This window comes from Xenopus laevis, chromosome 1L (genome assembly GCF_017654675.1).
Source record: "Xenopus laevis strain J_2021 chromosome 1L, Xenopus_laevis_v10.1, whole genome shotgun sequence".
NCBI classification, from domain to species: domain Eukaryota; kingdom Metazoa; phylum Chordata; class Amphibia; order Anura; family Pipidae; genus Xenopus; species Xenopus laevis.
The window spans coordinates 124,796,587-124,816,906 of record NC_054371.1 but is presented as its reverse complement, the minus strand read 5'-3'; the positions used below and the strand labels follow the sequence as shown (position 1 = coordinate 124,816,906).

Below are 20,320 nucleotides of genomic sequence, written 5' to 3'. Positions count from 1 at the left end.
TACACTGGATGGACTATTTCTATTACACTGGATTTTTATCACAATAGATGAACTATTTATTATTATAAAGAGCTTTTGAGGGATGAGTTTTGCACAAATTTTCATTGACCTTTTACTGAGACTACTGGGAATTGAGTCTCGTATTTGGGAGGTGGTGACTAATTGGTAAACCCTTCCCTGGATGTCTGCATAAACCTGGTGGCATAAACTTACTTTTTTTTTTGTAATTTACAAATTAATTTTGATTTGGTTTCATCCTCTTTAACAACCTTATCTTTATCAGAGAAATAAGCTTTTAATTTAAGCGATCTCATAAACTTGAAAAAATCAATAGTTAATTCAGAAGGGGGGTTAGTGTGAGTGGGTACAAAATTCAATGTGCACCCATCTATTAAGTTCACCTTAGAGTGTCATTTAAATAATATCCACTTTTTGGATGTAAATATACAATATGAGAACATGGGTTTTATCACTTCACTTTACACCAAACCCACTGATCGAAATAATTTACTAAAGCCTAATAGTTTTCGTCCGCCCAGTTTATTTAGAGGGTTACCGAGAAGTCAATTGCTCCGAGTCAGGACAATCACTTCCACTGACGAGCTATAGTCCCAGGAATCTGTTAAAATGATTGAAAAATTTCACACCAAAGGATATAATTATGAGAATCTACTCAAAACTAAAGATGAGGTTGGAAAAATTCCCATGGAGAAATTACTAACAAAAAATACAAATCTCAAAGAAAAATCGGAACGGGTACCATTTGTGTCTACTTACGATACTAATTCCACAGCTATTAAAAAAATCATACTAAAAAACTGGATGATACTGAAAAATGACCCTAAATTGGGGAATTTGTTTTCTGTCCCTCCTATTTTTTCGTATAAAAGGGGTAGAAATAAAGGGGATATGATCAGAAATACACACAAGAAACCCCTCTATACTAAGGCAACCCCAGGCACTTACCCTTGCCATAATTGTGGGCATTGTAATGTCATCACTAAGGGGGATACTGTCACACATCCCTGTAAAGGAACAAAACATCACACAAAAGGATTTCATACTTGTAACTCCTTTAATGTAATTTATTGCATTAAATGTCCATGCGGATTAGCCTACATAGGGCAAACAAGTAGACAGATCAAAACACGCTTAAACAAACATAAATCCATGATTCGCAACTTCCAGCCGGCAGAGGAGGATAAAAATTCTTCCAGCAAATCTAAAAAATATGAAACCACATTAGCCAAACATTTTAATGAAAATAAACACAAGACATCACAATTACGTTGGCAAATTTTAGAGAAAGTGGACAGAATGTAAAACAAAAATTGTTACAGGGTGAAAGCTACTGGATTTGTCTACTTCAAACACAAGTACCAAAGGGACTTAATGAAGACTTCAATTTAACTTGCTATTTATAATATAGTACTTTGTTGCCATGTACCTGAGCTGACAACAAGTATAGATACATTGTTTTTAGCAGTCCAGATATTTAACTTTATATCTCTCTACTTTGCAGATAACAGCTGAATTGAATTTTCTGCAGTAGGTAATAGCCTATAATTTTGTACCCTGTATGAATTGGTAATATTCTATACTATTGATAAAATTCCAAATGTAAGATATCAATTTTCATTCACCTTATTGGACTGTTTTTGTTGGTGAATTTGGGACTTGCGCAATTATCTAATTTTTGTATTTTCTGCCATTTTGTTTACACGGTGGGAGGGCCTAGCAGGCTATTTAAGGGTTGTATAGACTGTCTGCAACATCAACTGACGAAGGGGCGTGCCCCCGAAACGTTGTGCATCATTTGACGTAATAAACAAGTAAGGGGATTTCCCCAATTTGCTGTTCCTGGGTGCCGATTCCTCCTTTCGTTTCGTTCCATTGGATTTCGGGGAGCAGTGTCGGACTGGCCCGGCGGGACACCGGGAAAAAACCCGGTGGGCCCCGACCCTCGTGGGCCCCCGCCGGGCCAGACCCCCTCTACATATAAAAATTTTGGGGAAAAAAAGTTTTCGCCGATGCGCATCGCCACTCGCGCATGCGCATGAGAAGCACCGCATGCGCATGGCGGCGGTTGAGCGGCCGAACTCGGTGCGGCGCAGTGGGGGCGGGGGGCCCTGGACCAGCAGTCCCAGTGGGCCCCGGGCCCCCCAGTCCGACCCTGTCGGGGAGTGCCGTCTCCCTAGAGGACAGTGTACCAGGCTAACAAATAAAGGAAGGCTAGTGTGTGCGCTCACACTTTCTACGAATATGTACTACAGAAGAACCATGGAAGCAAATCACTAGTCTGGCCTGTTGGCTGAATTTAAAACCTTGACCCTTTTGCTTATATTTTGACATGTTTTTGGATATAACCCCCCCTCCTCATATATGTGGTTATATGTTTTTTATAGAACAAACCATAACTAATACCATTATTTGCATTCCCACTGTATACAGTGCACAAAAAAGTGAGCATAGCCCCAGGTGTTTTTCACAAAAGGTTTGGTTGAACGCCAGAAGCACTTTCACATGGTTTTTTTTGAGTAATGGCTGCTTTTGTGCAATGTCCCATAAAGGTCAGTCTTATGCAGAGCTGCTTTTATATTTGCCTTGTATTACAAGTCTCCTTATTGTTAACCAAGAGTTTTGATGACCTTTTCTGGGCATCATCCTGTTGGTTTGAAGTAATTTAGACTTTCTGACAACTGAACGATTTGAGCCCAATTGACTGTTGTTTTGTACCCTTTCCTCATTTATGCCATTTTACAACATTAGCTCTAACATCGTATGTATTTGGTAGCATTCATTTTTACAGCTGACCTTCAGATTGTAATCCTAAAAAATGATCCATTAATGGCAGCATTTTTATCCAGAAAATGTGGCGTTGTTTGTGATTTGACAGTGGAGGCCAGTAGAAAGTCAGTGTTTCTCATCTGTTCCAATGTAGAACTTCCATTGCATGGAATTCATTTTTATTATAATATTTTCTAACTCAAAACAGTCAAATTAGAAATGAAAGCATTACAGTCACAGTAAGATGTTATTCAGTAAAAGTATTCAGGGTCTAAATACTTTTGCAAGGCACTATCTACTATCCACTGTGCTCACCTTTAACTTCTCTCCTTATCGGCTATGGTCGGGGGAGATCAGGGGGGAGCACAGCAAGTGCACACAGTTTTTGGAGGGGTGCTGGTCTGGGTCGATGGGGCCTATGAGGGTTGGAGCCAATGTTCCTTCTAAGCTGTGCGCACAAATTTTTTCTTTTTGCGCACATAGCTGAGAAGGAATTAAAGGAAACATTTTTCAGAGCCCATTAGGTTTTTCCCAGTATCTCTCCAGCCCAGTCTGACCCTGGTAGGCCCTGATACTGGTTGATTGCAGCCCTAAAATAATTCTTGCTGGTAAGGGGTGTCTATATGCCCCTGACCTATGCATGTTCCATAGGTCATAATGTAGCAACGGTTAAAGTATAGCAGAGTTAAAGATTCCATTCTCTGCAGCTCCATACTGGGATTCAAAATAGGCCCTAGCATTTTAAGCACACAGAGGTCCAAACAGCCCCCCACCAGCCCACTGAACAGTGACTGTCTATGGCATCTTATAGCAGCCACATATGGCCAGTCCAGGTGGTAAATCCCCTGATCCTGCCCAGCTAAAGCAGCTTGTCCGTAATTGAAGTTGTCCCTGATCCTGTACATTCCGATTTGCATTCACAAATGCTACTATTGTGAATACTACCCCATCCAACTGAAAAAAGCATTAAAGCTGGCCCTATTCATTAAACCCCACATGTCTGGATGGGTCACCTAACAAACAGATCTGTCAAGTTGAACCGATCAGCTGATTAGCCCAGGGGCCAATAATATCATCATACTGAGCCCAGGGAGACTTTTCTGTATTTTCCTTTTTTTTCAACGTGCTTAACCATTTTTCTAAATTTGAGGTTTAAATGTTAATTTCCCTTTCTCTGACGCTTCACAACTCAGTTTAGGAATCCAGGTACAGACTGTGAACAGTTAAAATTTGCTACATTAGGGGGCAGATTTATCAAAGGTTGAGATGAATTTTTCGAATTGATAAATTTGAATTTCAAGCTATTTCTTTTGTACTTCGAAGAGGGAATAGTCCAAATTCGATTTGAATTTGAAAAAAATTAGAAAATTCGTATCTCAAATTTATCATGTACTGTCTCTTTAAAAATTCAACCATTCGCCATCTAAAACTTGCCGAATTGCTGTTTTAGCCTATGGGGGACCTCCTAGAACCTATTTGAAAACCTTCAAATCGAATGCGCTATGACTTCGATTCATACGATTAGAATTTTGCCAAATACAGACCTATTTGATCGAAAACAGATCTATTCGGCCAAAAAAACTTCAACTTCATTTTGAATTTCTCAGTTTTTCATATCTCCTGAGATATGTAAGTTTGTATAGAGGTATGGCCATGATGACTATCTCCCATTCTCTTAACACCAGCCCCCTGTATCTTTGCCAGAGAAACCGCTACTTTTGGCAGCCATGTTGTTTAGCTACACCTCACTTTCCCCTGTGTCTTTAACTGAATGTTCATGCACCACTCAAAGTGCTCAGAATAAGGACAAGCAGGGAACTTTGTTGAGCTGTCAAGTAATATACCTCAATTATCTGTACTGGGTCCTCTCATTTTCTCTTTTATAAACCAAAGATCCTGTATAAAATGTGTCAACAACTTGTCAGTATCTCCCCTGAATGGCAAGCAAATGTCTTAAAGGCATAGGAAAGGCTCAGCGGGGGTGCAAACATTTTACACACACACCCCCTCCAGTGAAATGAAGTTGAAAAAAAATTGCACCCACTATAGTATTACCACCACTGGGTGTGGGTATGTATATAGATTGTATATGATCACTGTTTTTGTGACTACAATGATTGTTTTATTAAAGTGGTCTGCAAACTCTGGGGCTGGCACCCCTACAGGGCTTAGAGCAATGGCAGAGGGGCTCAGTCTAAAGGCCAGTAAGGGTGATATTTGCTCTCCTAGATACATCTGAAAGCCCAACTTGAAGGTCAGTCACTGTAATATTTGGGGTGAAAACATATTTGCTGTCTTAGGTATTGACTGCTGCTGATATTTCAGTAATATTTTCCTATATCTGTGATTTTGTTATAATAACACGTTGCACCTCAGAAGGAGGCTTGTGCTATAGGGTGGGCTTAAATCAAGGTTGGCTCTCTGGGGGGATTAACTGAAAAAGTCTGACCAGACTTTGTTACTATTGTATCCTGAAGGAACTGGTGGTGCAAGTGTATGTCATTAAAATGATGATGCAAGGTGAAGAGGAGAGCAGTGTCAGGGTATAAGTGAACCCTCAACTGAATGCCTACTATACGGCAGGAATTACAGGGCACCTTGAAGCCTCACCACTCTCTAGCGACATGTCTGAATGACTTGCAACTACTACTTGCAATTGCTACAGTGTATTACAGGTTAAACCCATGTGCCACCTGCCTGCTGTTATACCTCTGCATTCCGAGTGAAGAGCAACCAGTGTAGAAAGGTGAATAAAAGCAAAAGGACAGGGCACTTTGTATTCATTTTTATCACTCTGCATTTTGCTTGCAGTTTAGTAAACAAGGCTTAACATTAAAACATTACCACCTTTCCTTTAAGGAATATAATAATAACAATATGCTTCTATACAATGTTTCCTTCTCATACACAGGGAAACAATAGGAGTCCAACATATTTATAATGCATATAAATGTGTAGCTTTCTTGAGGGAAAGTAAAGCAACTTACTGGTACTGATTTTAGAATGAACGGAACAGAAAGCACAAATATGTTCCATGTTTTTGTCACAGATGATTTTTATTCCATTCACTTTTGTTCTTGCAGTGAGAGTTCAGTAAATTCTACCTTGTTTCTCAGTTTTCCCGCGCTTATTAAGGCATAGTCGCACTTCAGTAGTAGCTAATAATTTCTAAGCAATTGCCCAACAATATAAATAAGGTTACCAGATCATGTGACAAACCAGACATTCAGATCTCTGCTTACACATTACAGATTTTGATAAAACCTTATTTTACCAGGAAATAAGCTTCTCATTCACAATGACGGGCTACATACAGAAATATATGGTGGAGTTTAGTGAAAGTAGCACATATGATCATAGTAACATTGGATTGCTCCTACAAAAACTAAACGTGCTAGACCCAAACCACTTCAACCTTGGCATACTGCTCATACAAAAGCACCCCAAAGACATGCACGTGCACTTGAGCGTCGCTGGCACAAATCCCACTCAGAATCAGACTTTTGGAGCTACAAATCTGCCCTGCGCTCCTATAACTCCAGCCTCTTCCAAGCCAAACAAACAAAAATACTTTACTTCACACATTAACTCCCTTTCTAAAAAACCAGCACAACTTTTCTCCACCTTTAACACTCTCCATTCCCCTTCTCCACCCCCTCCATGCACATCTGTCTCTGCTCAAGATATTGCTGAGCACTTCAAAAACAAAATTGACACTATCAGAAGGGACATTACACTACTCAACCCCCCTAGACTTCCACCACCCTCCCTCCACACTCCCCAGTCCCTCCTGTGCTCCTTCACCCCTGTCACTGATGAGGAAGTCTCAAAGCTTCTGGCCTCTTCTCACCTTACCACCTGCCCGCTTGATCCAATTTCCTCAAAACTTCTCCGCAATACCAATCCTTGTCTAATCAAAGCCTTAACTCACCTATTTAATCTCTTGCTCTCAACTGGACTGTTCCCTTCTCAAATAAAACATGCTCTTGTCACCCCCATTCTGAAAAAACCCTCTCTTGATCCCTGCAATCTTGACAACCTCCGACCTATCTCTCTGCTACCTTTCATCTCTAAACTACTTGAGCACCTAGTCTATAACCGACTAACCACATTCCTCTCTGACAATAACCTGCTGGACCCCCTACAGTCTGGCCACAACACTCCCTTGAAACTGCCCTGACTCAACTAACTAATGACCTTTTAACCACTAAAGCCAACAATCATTTCTAACTACTAATACTGCTTGATCTCTCAGCTGCATTTGACACTGTAGATCACCCTCTCCTCCTCCAGTCCTTCCATTTGCTTGACCTTCGTGACACAGCCCTGTCCTGGTTCTCTTCTTACATCACCAATCGTTCCTTCAGTGTCTCCTACAACGGAGTAGCATCTTCTCCCCAACCTCTTTCTATTGGGGTTCCTCAAGGCTCTGTCCTGGGACCATTACTATTCTCCCTCTATACTTCCTCCCTCTGCAAATTAATCAACTTGTATGGTTTCCACTACCACCTCTATGCTGACGATACTCAGATCTATCTCTCATCTCCTGATCTCAACCCAGAACTCCTAACTCGCTTCTCCTCCTGCCTGTCCGCTATCTCTACCTGGATGTCGCAAAGCTACTTTAAATTAAACCTCTCTAAAACTGAAATGGTTCTCTTTCCTCCAACTAACACCAGTAACATCCCGGAAGTATCCATCATAGCTGACAATTCCACTATCACCCCTCCCGGTGCCTTGGGGTTATCCTAGATTTTGTCCAAAATGATAGATAGACAGGAGCCGTAATAACCACGGGTAGTGTTAAGATAAAAAAATGTCTTTATTTCCAAGCATCTTTAAAAACACAAACAGGCATGCTCCTGGAACTGTTTAGCTAAACCATGATGTGTCTAGTCACCTGACGCGTTTCGTGCCTCTCTTTGGCACTTCATCATCAGTGCCAAAGAGAGGCACGAAACGTCAGGTGACTAGACACGTCATGGTTTAGCTAAACAGTTCCAGGAGCATGCCTGTTTGTGTTTTTAAAGATGCTTGGAAATAAAGACATTATATTTATCTTAACACTACCCATGGTTATTACGGCTCCTGTCTATCTATCATTTTGGACGTTGTCAGTGTGCCAGGAGCGGAGTCCGGCTGACAGAGGGCCACCACGAGGGTAGACGCGGACCGGTCGCATGTGAGTAATCTGTATGCGTATATTATCCTAGATTCTGCCCTGTCATTCACTCCTCATATCCAGTCACTTATTAAATCATGTCACTTCCACCTAAGGAACATATCCAAAATACGATCATTCAACACCCAAGATGCTGCCAAAATTCTTATTCACTCTCTCATCATATCACGGCAAGACTACTGTAACTCTCTTTTAATTGGCCTTCCCCTCCAGAGACTGTCACCTTTCCAGTCCATAATGAACACTGCTACGAGATCTGAAAACAAAGATTGTTCAATATCATGGTTTAAGGGAAGGCTACAAAAAACTCTCAATGTAATCAGGAAATGGAAGGCCACAGGCACAGTTGCTGTAAAACCCAGGTCTGGCAGGCCAAGAAAAATACAGGAGCGGCATATGCGGAGGATTGTGAGAACCATTACAGACAACCCAAAGATCACCTCCAAAGACCTGCAAGAATATATTGCTGCAGATGGTGTATCTGTACATCGTTCACTCACACTTCTCTTTGATATTTTTAATACTAGTTTCACAAGTATTATTTGCAATAACTTGAAAACAACAACCCTTGAATCATTTTGAATGTAAAAATAATACTTGTGAAGAAAAAGGGAAGTAAAGAGACTCAAAAGTGAAAGAAGAAACCCCTTCCTGGTATAAATAGTGTGATAGTGTATAAATAAACAGCAGTCCAGAGATACACAGGCAACCATTTATCTAATGCAGTTAAGGAAATATTTTTCAGTATCAGTAATGTGAAGCAAGTTCAACGTCCAAATAAAGTAGCAAAGCTTACTTTGTCAATTAATTAATTGTAGCAAAATAGACGGTAAAACTGCAACATAAAGTGTAACATTTATCTTTTATCTTACCCTACACGGAGGGGAGGGAGAATGGAAATATTGTCTATCCCTGTAGAAAATTCATGTAGCCTGGTTATCTGAAAAGAGTGGATAAAAGCGTTAGTTAAATATGTTCACAAATAGCATGACATATTAAAACCCTCATTTAACCCTCTCTGGTGCCTGGATTGTAGCAACCAAATCCAGTAGCATTCACGTTGCAATAATGATTTTTATATCATAATCTAGCTTGTGTGTGACTTTTTCAAGTATTCGCCATCTTAATTGTGATACTCAATATCCTTGATTAAAAAAAATGTTTTACCAACAATGTCACCTTTTGAGTTTTTTCATTTTTAGTTTTTTCCCAGTACCTTCACAGTGCCCTTTTGGTCTATTTGTATATGAGAAGCTGCTGGATGGTAGTTATGTATAGTAGATTTGTGCTTATTTAGTCTCACTTTCATAAACATTGCACTAATCTGCAAATAAACACACATGGTTTCGTCCCTGCTAGCACCAGCCTTTGAATGCCAGTGAATCTTTTTGCATTGACTTATCTATAACAGCTGAGGTGGTTGAAATGGCTATTCAGACTCTCCCATCTAATAAAAGCTTGAGCTAGATGGGCTCCCCCTGGACAGGTACAAGTCACAGGCCCAAACAGTAGTCCCCCGCCTTCTAGAAACCTTCCAAGCAGCCCGGGACTCCCAAACACTGCCTCCATCCTTTGCTGAAGACTTCATAGTGGGCACCCTAAAGGCAGGCTGAGAGCCAACTCTCTGTAGCTCATACTGCCCTAAATTCCTTATAAATACAGACGCTAAAATATTAGCTAAAATCCTGTCTACAAGGCTCACAGGGCCATAGAAGACCAAATTGACCCAGACTAATCCAGCTTCATGCCTTACAGGGCGATGAACTTCAACTTCGTCGTCTCTTCACTAATCTCCAACTCCCACAAAAGAGCCAAGGCTCCAGAATAGTGGCCTCACTGGACTCCGAGACTTGGTAGAGTGGGACTACCTCTGGGAAGTACTACATAGATTTGGCCTGGGCAACAAATGTATCTAGTGGGTCAAACTACTGTACAAGTCCCCCAGTTGCCAAGGTCAGGGTTAATAACTTCATCTCCCCTCCATCCAACTTTGTATGGGGACCAGGCAGGGACATTACAGGGAAAGTGTCCCTCTTTGCAGCTGATATCTTAATATACCTAGTCGACCCCTTAGAATCTCTCTCCACTTTATTAACCATGGTCCAGGACGTATAGGGAAAATACTTGGACTCAGTATCAATTGGGAGAAATCACAGCTATTTAGCATTGACACTCCCCCACCTCTTCCCCCACAGACACAGTTAAAATGGGTTGCATCATTTAAGTACCTAGGTTCACCCAGACCGCTAGCTCTTCATACAACTCAGTCTAGACCCTACAACTGAATCTTTGTCTCAAACACTTAAAAACTGGGCCGAACTACCACTTACACTATGGGGAAGTGTGAACATGGTCACAACGTTATCTATGTATTTCACAACTCTCCGTTCACTATCCCTCTATCCTTCTTTAAAAATCTAAATACAATCATAACTCCCTTCATCAAGGCTAACAGTACCCCTCACATTTCCTGGGAAAGACTAACAGCGGCCACGGGAAAAGGGGGCTTGGCAACCCCTACATTTCTACTTTAACTACCTAGCCTCCCTACATACACTGGTGCTTCTCTCCCAACCCCTATAAACCCAATACTGCACTCCAAGCTTCCATTCTCCATTCCATAGAGGGCCTAGGTGCCTATCCCTAAAGGCACCATTCAGCTATGTCCAACCTGCCAGACACCCTACAGACTCCACACAAAGCCTAGACTACAGCCCTGAAAGTCCCGAAGCACCCATGGTCGCTTCTATCAACCCACCTTCCACTTTGGGCTAATTCTCTGCTTCTCCATCTATACAAACTACAAGACTTCACCTATTGGCCAAGGCTGGGTCTTAAAAAAAAACTCTCTGACCTAATGCCTGGAGAGTCCCAGTTCCTGACACACCAAGATTTGCAAGGGAAAGCTCCCAGCCAGCAGATACAGCTTTATAGATACCTCCAACTCAGGCACGCCTTTCAAGCACAATTCCACACCCTTTCTCCTAAAATGACCACAATAGCCCTAGACTAGAAGATACCCTCTACTCCCCTCCCCAGCCAAACTTTTATCTTAACTATATAGAGATATCCTGGGAACAATCAAACCAACCTTTGACCGAGCTTACCACCTTTGGGTACAGGCCATTCCAGGACTCGCTATGCACAATGGGAGGAAACTACAGATAACACATACAATTTCTTAATCTCTGTAAAAGACTCTTACAATACAAGCTTCTTCACCAAACCTACACAACACATCTAAATAAATTTGGTAGGAGGCAGGATGACTTTTGCCCGCGATGCAAATCTCCTGGTGACAACTTTATTCATTTGGCCTGGTCCAGTCAACCCCTATACAAAAATTCTGGGCTAAAATAGTGGAGACCTTGGTGAACGAACTGGGTATGCCATGGTCAGTGGACCCAGTAGTTTGTTTGCTAGGGGTAATAGATGGGGTACTACTACCAATGCAGCAAGAGTCCGGTACATAGGCTCATGTTCTTTGCTGAGAAAGCAGATTAGGCACTGGATTAAGGGAACCCTCCGTTCCCTAACCCGGAGAGAGTTGGTAGACAAAGCCCTTCCCCTCATAAAACTAACCTATGAAACAAGGGGAGCACATCATAAGCTTGACAAGATTTGAGGAGACTGGTGTGATCAGGCTAGCTAACTTATCTACTTAAACCTGATGCAACCTGTTCTACGCCACTAACTATAATCACATACATACATACCAACAACTGTAATGTTGAGCTCTTGTATTCTCCTGTTTGTGTTGCCTGCACATAACCTGCCACTAATCCACTGACACCCATCAGACACTGTATTGTATTTGTTTGTGTGTCATCAAAATAAATCAAATTTACCTATAAAAATGGTCTTATTTAGATACTTAATAAGATTGTTACAGTTTATTTGTAAATATATTTTTAGAACATTGTATTTGAATAGTTACCATGTATCTCCTTACTTTTCAGATAATCTACTGATAAGAATTATACTGAATAACTTCAAAGGGAAAGGTAAATGTTTCTTCTTTAAATAGGGAAAGAATAATACAATAAATGTTCCTCTAGAATGTCTGCATCTTTTAATTTTGTTACAGATGGATCGAGTTAGAATTGCACATGATTGGAGCTTCACTTTAACCTACATATCGACTTTCTATAATGGACTTGAATTTTTAAGTATTTTTTTTACTCACCTTGATGGGAGGGGCTTAACGGTATTTAAGGGATGTTACGTGGTTGTAATGTATCACCTGACGAAGGGGCACGCCCCCGAAACGTTGTGCATTGTTTGACTGAATAAACACGTAGGGGTTTACCCCTTTGTAATCGCTATTGAGTGCCAGGACTCTCTATTTTGTCTATCACTTGAGAAGGAAACATATTGCAGAAGTGGCAAATGATTAGGTGCTGGGTTACGTGAGTAACTAAGTGCTTCAGTGAGTGCTTCACAACAGACCCTGCAGCTTTCACAGTAAGCAGAAAAACCTCTGTATCTATGGTTCACTCAAAAGCTCACTAACACAGCTGCTAACACTGGGGGATGTTATAGCAGTGGCTGGGCCCTAAAACAGTAATCCTGGGGGCCTGGACCCCCAGCCTGACACTGACAACCTATGTAAGGGCACAGCCTACCGCTAGTCACGTAAAGTCAAATGTGGTAATAACTAAGCTGGCATGCAAAAAATATGATAGAAAATGTTATTTCAGATCCCAGCATCCTCCCTGCTAGTGCCAAATCAGGATCAAACGTTTTGTTCTATATGTGACATTTGGTACTAAAGTTACACTTCCTACGCTGAATGCAGAACCCCCTGTACCCCCTCAGTGGTTGCCCCCATCACGGTCTCACAGACCTGTGTATGTCTCTAGCCATTGCTAAACTACCCAGCAGTCCCTGTGATAACTAGTAGCTGAGCTGTAGTTCAGTGACAGACAGAGAGCTAAATGGGGACAGGGGGAGTCCAGTCAGGGGTCCCAGGAGATCTGATGGGGGCGCTGGTTCTAAAGCTGCTTATGTTTGGAGTTTATTAGTGTTGTTTTAGACTGTGCAAGTTTGATCTGTACCAGAGCATGTGATTGGCTGTCAGTTACTGGGATATCATGCCTTATCTCCGTGACATCACTCCCAGCTCAGCTCTGATTGGCTGAAAGCTGCAAGGAAGGTGATGTAACGGCTCAGGTACAGATGACCGTTATTTCATTTCTGGATACAGAGGTAAGTGCAGCAGATCCATTTACGGGGAGCAGGGGGGGCATATTTAGATGATACAAAGGGCAATTTCGGGTGTTTTGTCACCCATCATTTATAGTAGCTTGGGTAGTGGGGCCATTGCTGCCAAAATTGTCCCATTGCCCAGCACTCTAATTGCTTGGGGAGCTGCTTGTCATGGAACTGTTCCAAATGACATGTGTGTGACAAGCAGGAAAGGAGGGAGTCATTTAAGGCAACTTGGCATGACTTTCCTGCAATAAATACACTATGATGGTATAAGATCCATTGTGCTCTCTGGCTATTACTTTATTTACATGTGACATGTCTGTAATTGTACACGGGGACTGCAGCCTGTTGAGAGGCACTGAACATATTCAATTAATACTGACTTGTCTTTTTATTTGGATACAGACACCTAGATATTACACTTATACAGGGAATCACCTGAAAATGGGGTTCTGATGGCAGCCCTGCCCCCCAATCTACTAACACATGTGGGTGCCAAAGTGCCTAAAATCTCCCCATATGCCCCTCTAATGGGAGTGAGAGCATAAAAACTTATAGTTCTAAGGCAATGGGTGTTTGGTTTACTTGTTTTTGTTGTTTTTTCTGAACCATTAGACAATTTTCTCTGCCTCTGCTGTAAATGCTAACAGTCATTTTCCAACTGTCATTTGCCAACTGTCATTTGCCAACGGTCACACTCATCCTAGCAACAGTCAGTGGCCTCAGCACTAGAGTGGGGGACGGTTCAGAGAGGCTTAAGTAGAAAGACATTTAATCAGAAGAATAAATGTCTGCCCTTAGGATTCCTGGCATTATGGGTGCAGGGGGCACTTATCAGAACAGAGCTGGTTATGGGAAGCATGCACACTGGGTACATGCAAGGGGAAATGGATTCAATAGGAATATGGAGATGACCCCTGTATTACTATATCCAAGGAATCATAGAGCATGATGGAATCTGTAGTCCTGTTACAAGCCAGCCCTCATCATGACATTATAAGCAATACAAATGCTACCTACCTCTTATGATCAACCCTTATAGTGCATCATGGGGGATGAAGGCCCTTTCCACATGCCAGTGATAAAAGTCTACAGCCTGGTTGCCCAACATTTTTGTCAGCTAAATGGCACACACACAACAGCAGTCAGGCTAGTAATAGCCTTATAGTGGGTAAAGACCTCACAGTGCATTATGGGATCTGTAGTTTATGCATTGCCATTAATTTGCTGCTTCTAACAGTCTCTTATTTCTCCCCAAAAAGTGAGATATCCTGAGAGATTTGAGAGAGATAGCGATTTGAGAGAGAGACGGCGATTTGAGAGAGAGATAGCGATTTTAGAGACAACGATTTGAGAGAGAGACAGTGAAAGAAGAGAGACGCAAAGAGAAGAGAAGAAGACAAAGAAGAAAGAAGACTTCAGTGACCCCCTGCCAGAGATAACATCTTCCCATTTGGGATCCTCTGGACAAAGGTACTGCTCCTGTATTTCCCCCTCTATAATATGTGCTTACAACAGTAAGATTAGCTTATCCCTTGGCTGTAGGAGTTGCCATGCTGCTCATTGTAGATGTAGCTATAGCTGTTCTTCTTTATTCTCACCTGTAGATTTGTGAGTCGGGGGATTCATCTTTTATCTGTCCCTGTACGTGGCAGTCCGCCCAAGTTGGTCCCAACCCACTATTGTCCCTGAAATTGACTGTACAGCCCCACCCCAGCAATGCGCTTTATCCAACTACTAAAAACTGCACTGTATGTTTTCCAATTCCAGGGCACCCCTAACATTGGGCTCCGCTGGAGGTGGGGCAAATGATGTATTATGCAATTTAGAGCAGATGGGGAGCCAATCAGAGCATTAGAAAAGTTCTAGTTCAACAGGTTCATTAAAAGCACAATAAAATAGGGCTCATTTACTATTGCGCTGGGCATAATTTCATGGCAAATAAATCCTATTAGTAAACGTGCTTGTTCCTATGTGCTGTCCCTATACATATGGCACCTCTCCACATTAACTCTAACCTTCCCAAATCTCTATTTTATTTTACAGGGGCGTCAGAGATGGGCCTGCGTTCCATCAAGGACCGCCTTTCAATAAAAGGCAATCAGAAGGTAAGTCTTGCTCTCTAAAGTGGCTGACAACAAAGGTACCCGAGGGGTTAAAGGGGATACTAACTGAATGATAAACATTGTGTATCTTCCATGTAAATGTGATTAAATAGAAATATAACAGGGTTTAGCTTAGTGTTTGCCCTGGGTGTTACAATTCCCATATTTAGTATTAGAACTTACTAGTGAGAGTTTCCATGTTATTTGCTCTGTCTATAGAGATCAATGTAACAGCTCCCCTAGTGGTAATAAATACATATTGCTTTGCTTATTGTGCCTAAGCGAAGAAATTTTTACTCTCATTATTACTGGGGATTAAACACAAACTGCTGGAAACCTTAATGTCTTCTTGTTTCTTACATTTCTCTAGGGCTTAGAGTGGATCTACATGGAGGAGGAGGGGATCTGTGAGATCATCGAGTTTGAGGGTCCACTGGCAGCCCTTTATTTGAAGTGCATGAGGCAGGACATCATATGCCAAATGAAATGGGCACTCCATGATTACTGGATGGCCAAAGAAAGCATGCGAAACACCAGGTGGTGGAAGATGAGATTGATGTCCGAGTTCCAGCAGGACAAGAGGAAGGCCAAAGCCCAACTGAGATACCTCTATAAAACACTAGAGGCGATGAACCAGGCCATTCTCAGAAGAACATGGAGAGATATCCAGGTACAGTTTCTAATGAATATATTTCTTAAACTATTACTATTTTGCAATGGAAAGTATAAAGGGCTGATGTATTGAAATCCATTACAATGCTGCGATTTTGTAAAAAACAACCACAAAAAGAACATAACTCCTGTGCAACTGAAACCTATTGGGATGCCATAGAAACCAATGGGAAGTGTATCTTCATCATTTTGGCAAGGAATTGGGATGGATCAAAAGGCTTGAAAATGCAGAGAACCCTGCGATTTGCAACTTGTCCCATAATCACAGAAAGTCGAGGGAAATGGTGAAAACTCGTTTAGTACTTTTAATTTGCTTAACAGCCATATTTCTGATTAAAATGCCCCAAAATATAATAGAATTTCTACAGAGATATCACTTGCTAATGTAAAAACCTGTGGCATGAGTTTAACGTTATTTTGTTTGGTTTGCAGACAGCCCTCGCAACCACCAAGCGGCCACCAACACCACCGGCAGTTTCCTTGGTACCAAGTACCGATGCACCTCTGTGTAGGTTATCTTCATGACACAGAGGTGAGTGAGCCATTCGCAATTCCACCAGCGCTGACTCCACTCTAATCCACCATAATTCCACACGTGGTGCTCCCCCTTATAACTAAGATATGGTTCCATAGACAGGAGCACCCTTAAGCCACTTGATAGACCCTGCATTCCTTTCCACTCCATCCCTCGGGCTGTAGAAGCTGGGGTCCAATGGGTTGGAATGGAATGCAGTGTTCACCTAGCAGTTTAATGGTGCTCATGTGTATGCTGCCATATTCCCCTCTGTTTCCATTTCCTCCACCGTAATTCCAACAGCGGTGCCCCCACTTACACCTAAAATATGGTTCATAGAGAGGAGCACCCTTAAGCTGCTCGGTAGACCCTGCATTACTTTCACTCCATCCCACAGTCTGCAAAGCCGGGTCTGCAGGCTGCCTGGGGTCCAATAGAATGAAAGGAATGCAGTGTTCACCTAGCAGCTTAATGGCGCTCATGTGTATGCTGCCATATTACATTCTATTTCCATTCCCTCCACCTCAATTCGACCAGCGGTGCCCCTTCTTTTACCTAAAATATGGTTCCATAGACAGGAGCACCTTTAAGCTACTTGGTAGACCCTGCATTCCTTTTCACTCCATCCCTCAAGACTTCAGAAGCCGGGTCTGTAGGCTACTTGGGGTCCAATTGAATAGAGAGGAATGCAGTGTTCACCTGGCAGCTTAATGGCGCTAATGTATATGCTGCCATATTCCCTTCTGTTTCCCTCACCCTGCTTCCCTTGCTTTAATTTGGCGCACTGATCCTGGGAGCAAATCCGATCGCCGTTAAGGGGTCAGGAAGGAATTTTTCCCTCTAGTGAAGCTTGCTAGAGTTTTTTTGCCTTCCTCAGGATCAAATAGCGCAGGTTTTCTAATTATTGTCAATAAAACTGTGACTTACACAGATTTAACACCAAGCTGCTGTGTGTGTGTCTCTATTCTGGGTACTGGTCACATTAGTGAGGGGTAACATATAGATGGGGTGGGGGATCTGAGAATGGAATGAATAAGCAGAGAAAAAAACAAAGAAAAGTTAAAGAAGAATGAAAGTGAAATTTACCCATGTTCTTGTTTTATAAGAAACCCTGCTTTCCATGGTATATGTCAGTGTGATTCCTTACACCCCACCCAGCAGTTCAGTACCTGTCAGTGACACATGCCAGTCCTCCTGTGGGTACAGCTGCTCCACCAAGAATTCTCACACTGGGCTAACGCGTTGGAGGTTCAGTTTCTAATGGTCATTACTCGGAATCTCCAACCATTCCCCATCATGGAATGTAGCCTGTATGCTCATGTACCCACTGGCACATACAGACATAAAAAAGCTGGAGGGAAAGATAAAAACAGATATACTTTAATTTAACGTGATACTGACACTCAAATGTATCATAGTAAGAACAAATCCTTCTAAAAGGGAAGTAAAAACACAAGACAGATTTTAAAAAAAATGAATAGTGATATAATAAAAGGCAGTGTCCAATAATGGTGGCTTGCACTTGTTCTTTGCATGCTGCCTTCCACTTAATAAATGAACCCTAGGTCTTACTGACACATGTATGTACTATATAGGCCAGACCATATGTAATCAAAAGGTGAAAGAGACAACCACATCTGTATACATACATTGGTGAACAGGACCCCTACTGAAAGGTGAAGACATTGGTGACCAAGGAAAAAAGAAACATTGGGTTTCAGTGGAACTTACCTCTAAAGTTCAGCAGCAAGTCTTCTTCACCCCCCTCCAGTGGCTTCTTATCTGGCGGCTCCTTCCTCCTTCTCCAGCAGCAGCAGAGTCAGCATCAGCAGCAGATTCTTCTTCCCCGGGCCCCCTTGTAAGTTGAAATCCACTAGGCCTAGGACGGCTGTGCCCCAATGGTGGTGGACCTGTGCAGTGAGAGAGAGAAAGGGAGAGTGATAGAGACCCCTCTGCCTCTTGCTGAACAACAACTCCAAGAAGGAAGTGAAGATCAGGTGGGAGGCACTGGGAAATCAGAATTAAGGACATTACACTGCATTCAGCCCGACAGTGGCAATCCGGTGGGTTAACTCGGTGCAGCAGCCACAGGTAGCCATCTGCACACTTACTGCACTGTAATGCTCACTCACTCACACTCTCTCATACGCGCAGACAAACAAGTAGAATTAAGGTTTCACCCACATAGCAGCAGCAGCACAATTTTGTTTGGCGGGTAGTTGCTTCCATACATACCAACATATTACTTGGGTATAATCTCCCATAACCCCTCTGCTCTGATCAGACCGTGCGGGATGTAGTAGATCCTTCTCCGCTGGTGCAGTAGGTAGAAAATCAGTAAACACACACTCTCTGTCATCGCTGTATAGCGCTGTTCAAAGCATTATCGGAGTCTGGCTTGTTAGTATCAAATATATGGCTTTATTGAGCGCTTTAACATAGCTGAGGAGGGGGATTCACATCTAACGCGTTTCGTGTCAGTAAACCTGACACTTCATCAGATGAAGTGTCAGGTTTACTGACACGAAACGCGTTAGATGTGAATCCCCCTCCTCAGCTATGTTAAAGCGCTCAATAAAGCCATATATTTGATACTAACAAGCCAGACTCCGATAATGCTTTGAACAGCGCTATACATCGATGACAGAGAGTGTGTGAGTAGAAGCCGGCTGGAAGGAGCCAATTCATCGCGAGAGCAGCAGTTCAGCAGGAGCTGGCGTGCAAGGGCAGAGCTCAGCCATTAATCACATCGTATTTCTTCGTTAGAAAATCAGTAAAGCAGAGTAAGTCAGGGCACTGAGGTTGGCAGAATATCATATCACTGGGTTGTCCAAGCGCTGAATCTGAGTCTGGTGGAGACCAGGCTTTGGTGGTAACTGTTCAAAGCTTTGGTGGTAACTGTTCAAAGCTTTCTCTGCAACCACTTCCAGCTTGTGTAAATTTAATCAGATTCTCCTTCTTGAGTTAAACTGCAAGGAATGAAATACAGTCCCACTTTCACTTTACCGTCCTTCTTAATCCTCCAGTTATTGACATCATTGTATGGGTAGCAGGTGACCTGTTGCTGTTGGGAGCTCCCATGCCCCATTCATATCTGCACAAAGAGAAGATCTATGTAAGCTTGCAGTCCAGTCACATTTAAAAAGGGAAAGTATTACCAACATTACAGTGGTTTAACAGATCTGGGTCATTTATAACACCCTGCAAGTGAGAACAGGGGGATACAATGAGGTTTCTCACTGAGTTTAGTTGCAAGGACACCTCAAACGGATGGCAGAATAGATTTTCAATGTGCTCCCAAATGAGGCTGCCTGGGTAAATACCTCACCTCGTGTGTTTGTGTGTGAGCGAAGCCAACAGGGGACAGGTTTGCCAAGAGTGTTCCTAAGAGTGATCTGAGAGCTATAATAAACCTTGAATGAAGGTCTCACAACAAGTGGCCCATGTTCACCACCCTGAGCCCTCGGCAGAGGGAGGGGACAAACCAAAAAATACAACGGAACAGGCACTAAAATAAAGGCAATCTTCCACCAGGTTGTTTAAGCAAAGTAAAAAAAAAATGTATTGCGTCCTCAGCCTTAATCATTTCGTGTTACAAACACGTCATAGGCTATAGCCTATGACTAAGTGTTTGTAACACGAATCCTGCTGATTGCCTCCTATGGGTTATTGCTCCTGGGAAAGCTTAGTATTATTACATAACCCCTTTTATCGTTCATATTAAGGTCCCTCTATTCTGAAATGATATCTTTCAGTTTAAGGTCCCTCTATCCGGACACGATACTTTTACTCTCCAATTCATTCCCTTCTTATGCTTTGCTCACACAGGGGGTTGGAGAGTAGCCATCT

General features: G+C 42.3%; 2 long non-coding RNA genes across 3 annotated transcripts; one reads left to right on the top strand and one right to left on the bottom strand.

The window, feature by feature from the left end:
* Positions 1-352: 352 nt before the first annotated feature.
* Positions 353-18,970, bottom strand: LOC108713575. Of its 2 annotated transcripts, XR_005961381.1 has the most exons (5): positions 18,707-18,970; positions 18,203-18,381; positions 17,641-17,822; positions 8,842-8,909; positions 353-1,222 (listed from the first exon to the last, which is right to left on the bottom strand). It is a non-coding gene; the product is annotated as an uncharacterized LOC108713575 (long non-coding RNA). The 2 variants fall into 2 exon arrangements; XR_005961379.1 differs by having other exon boundaries at positions 18,203-18,970.
* LOC121393814 lies at positions 4,875-19,290 on the top strand. Its single transcript, XR_005961383.1, has 3 exons — positions 4,875-4,885; positions 14,026-14,028; positions 18,973-19,290. It is a non-coding gene; the product is annotated as an uncharacterized LOC121393814 (long non-coding RNA).
* The last annotated feature ends 1,030 nt before the right edge of the window (positions 19,291-20,320 follow it).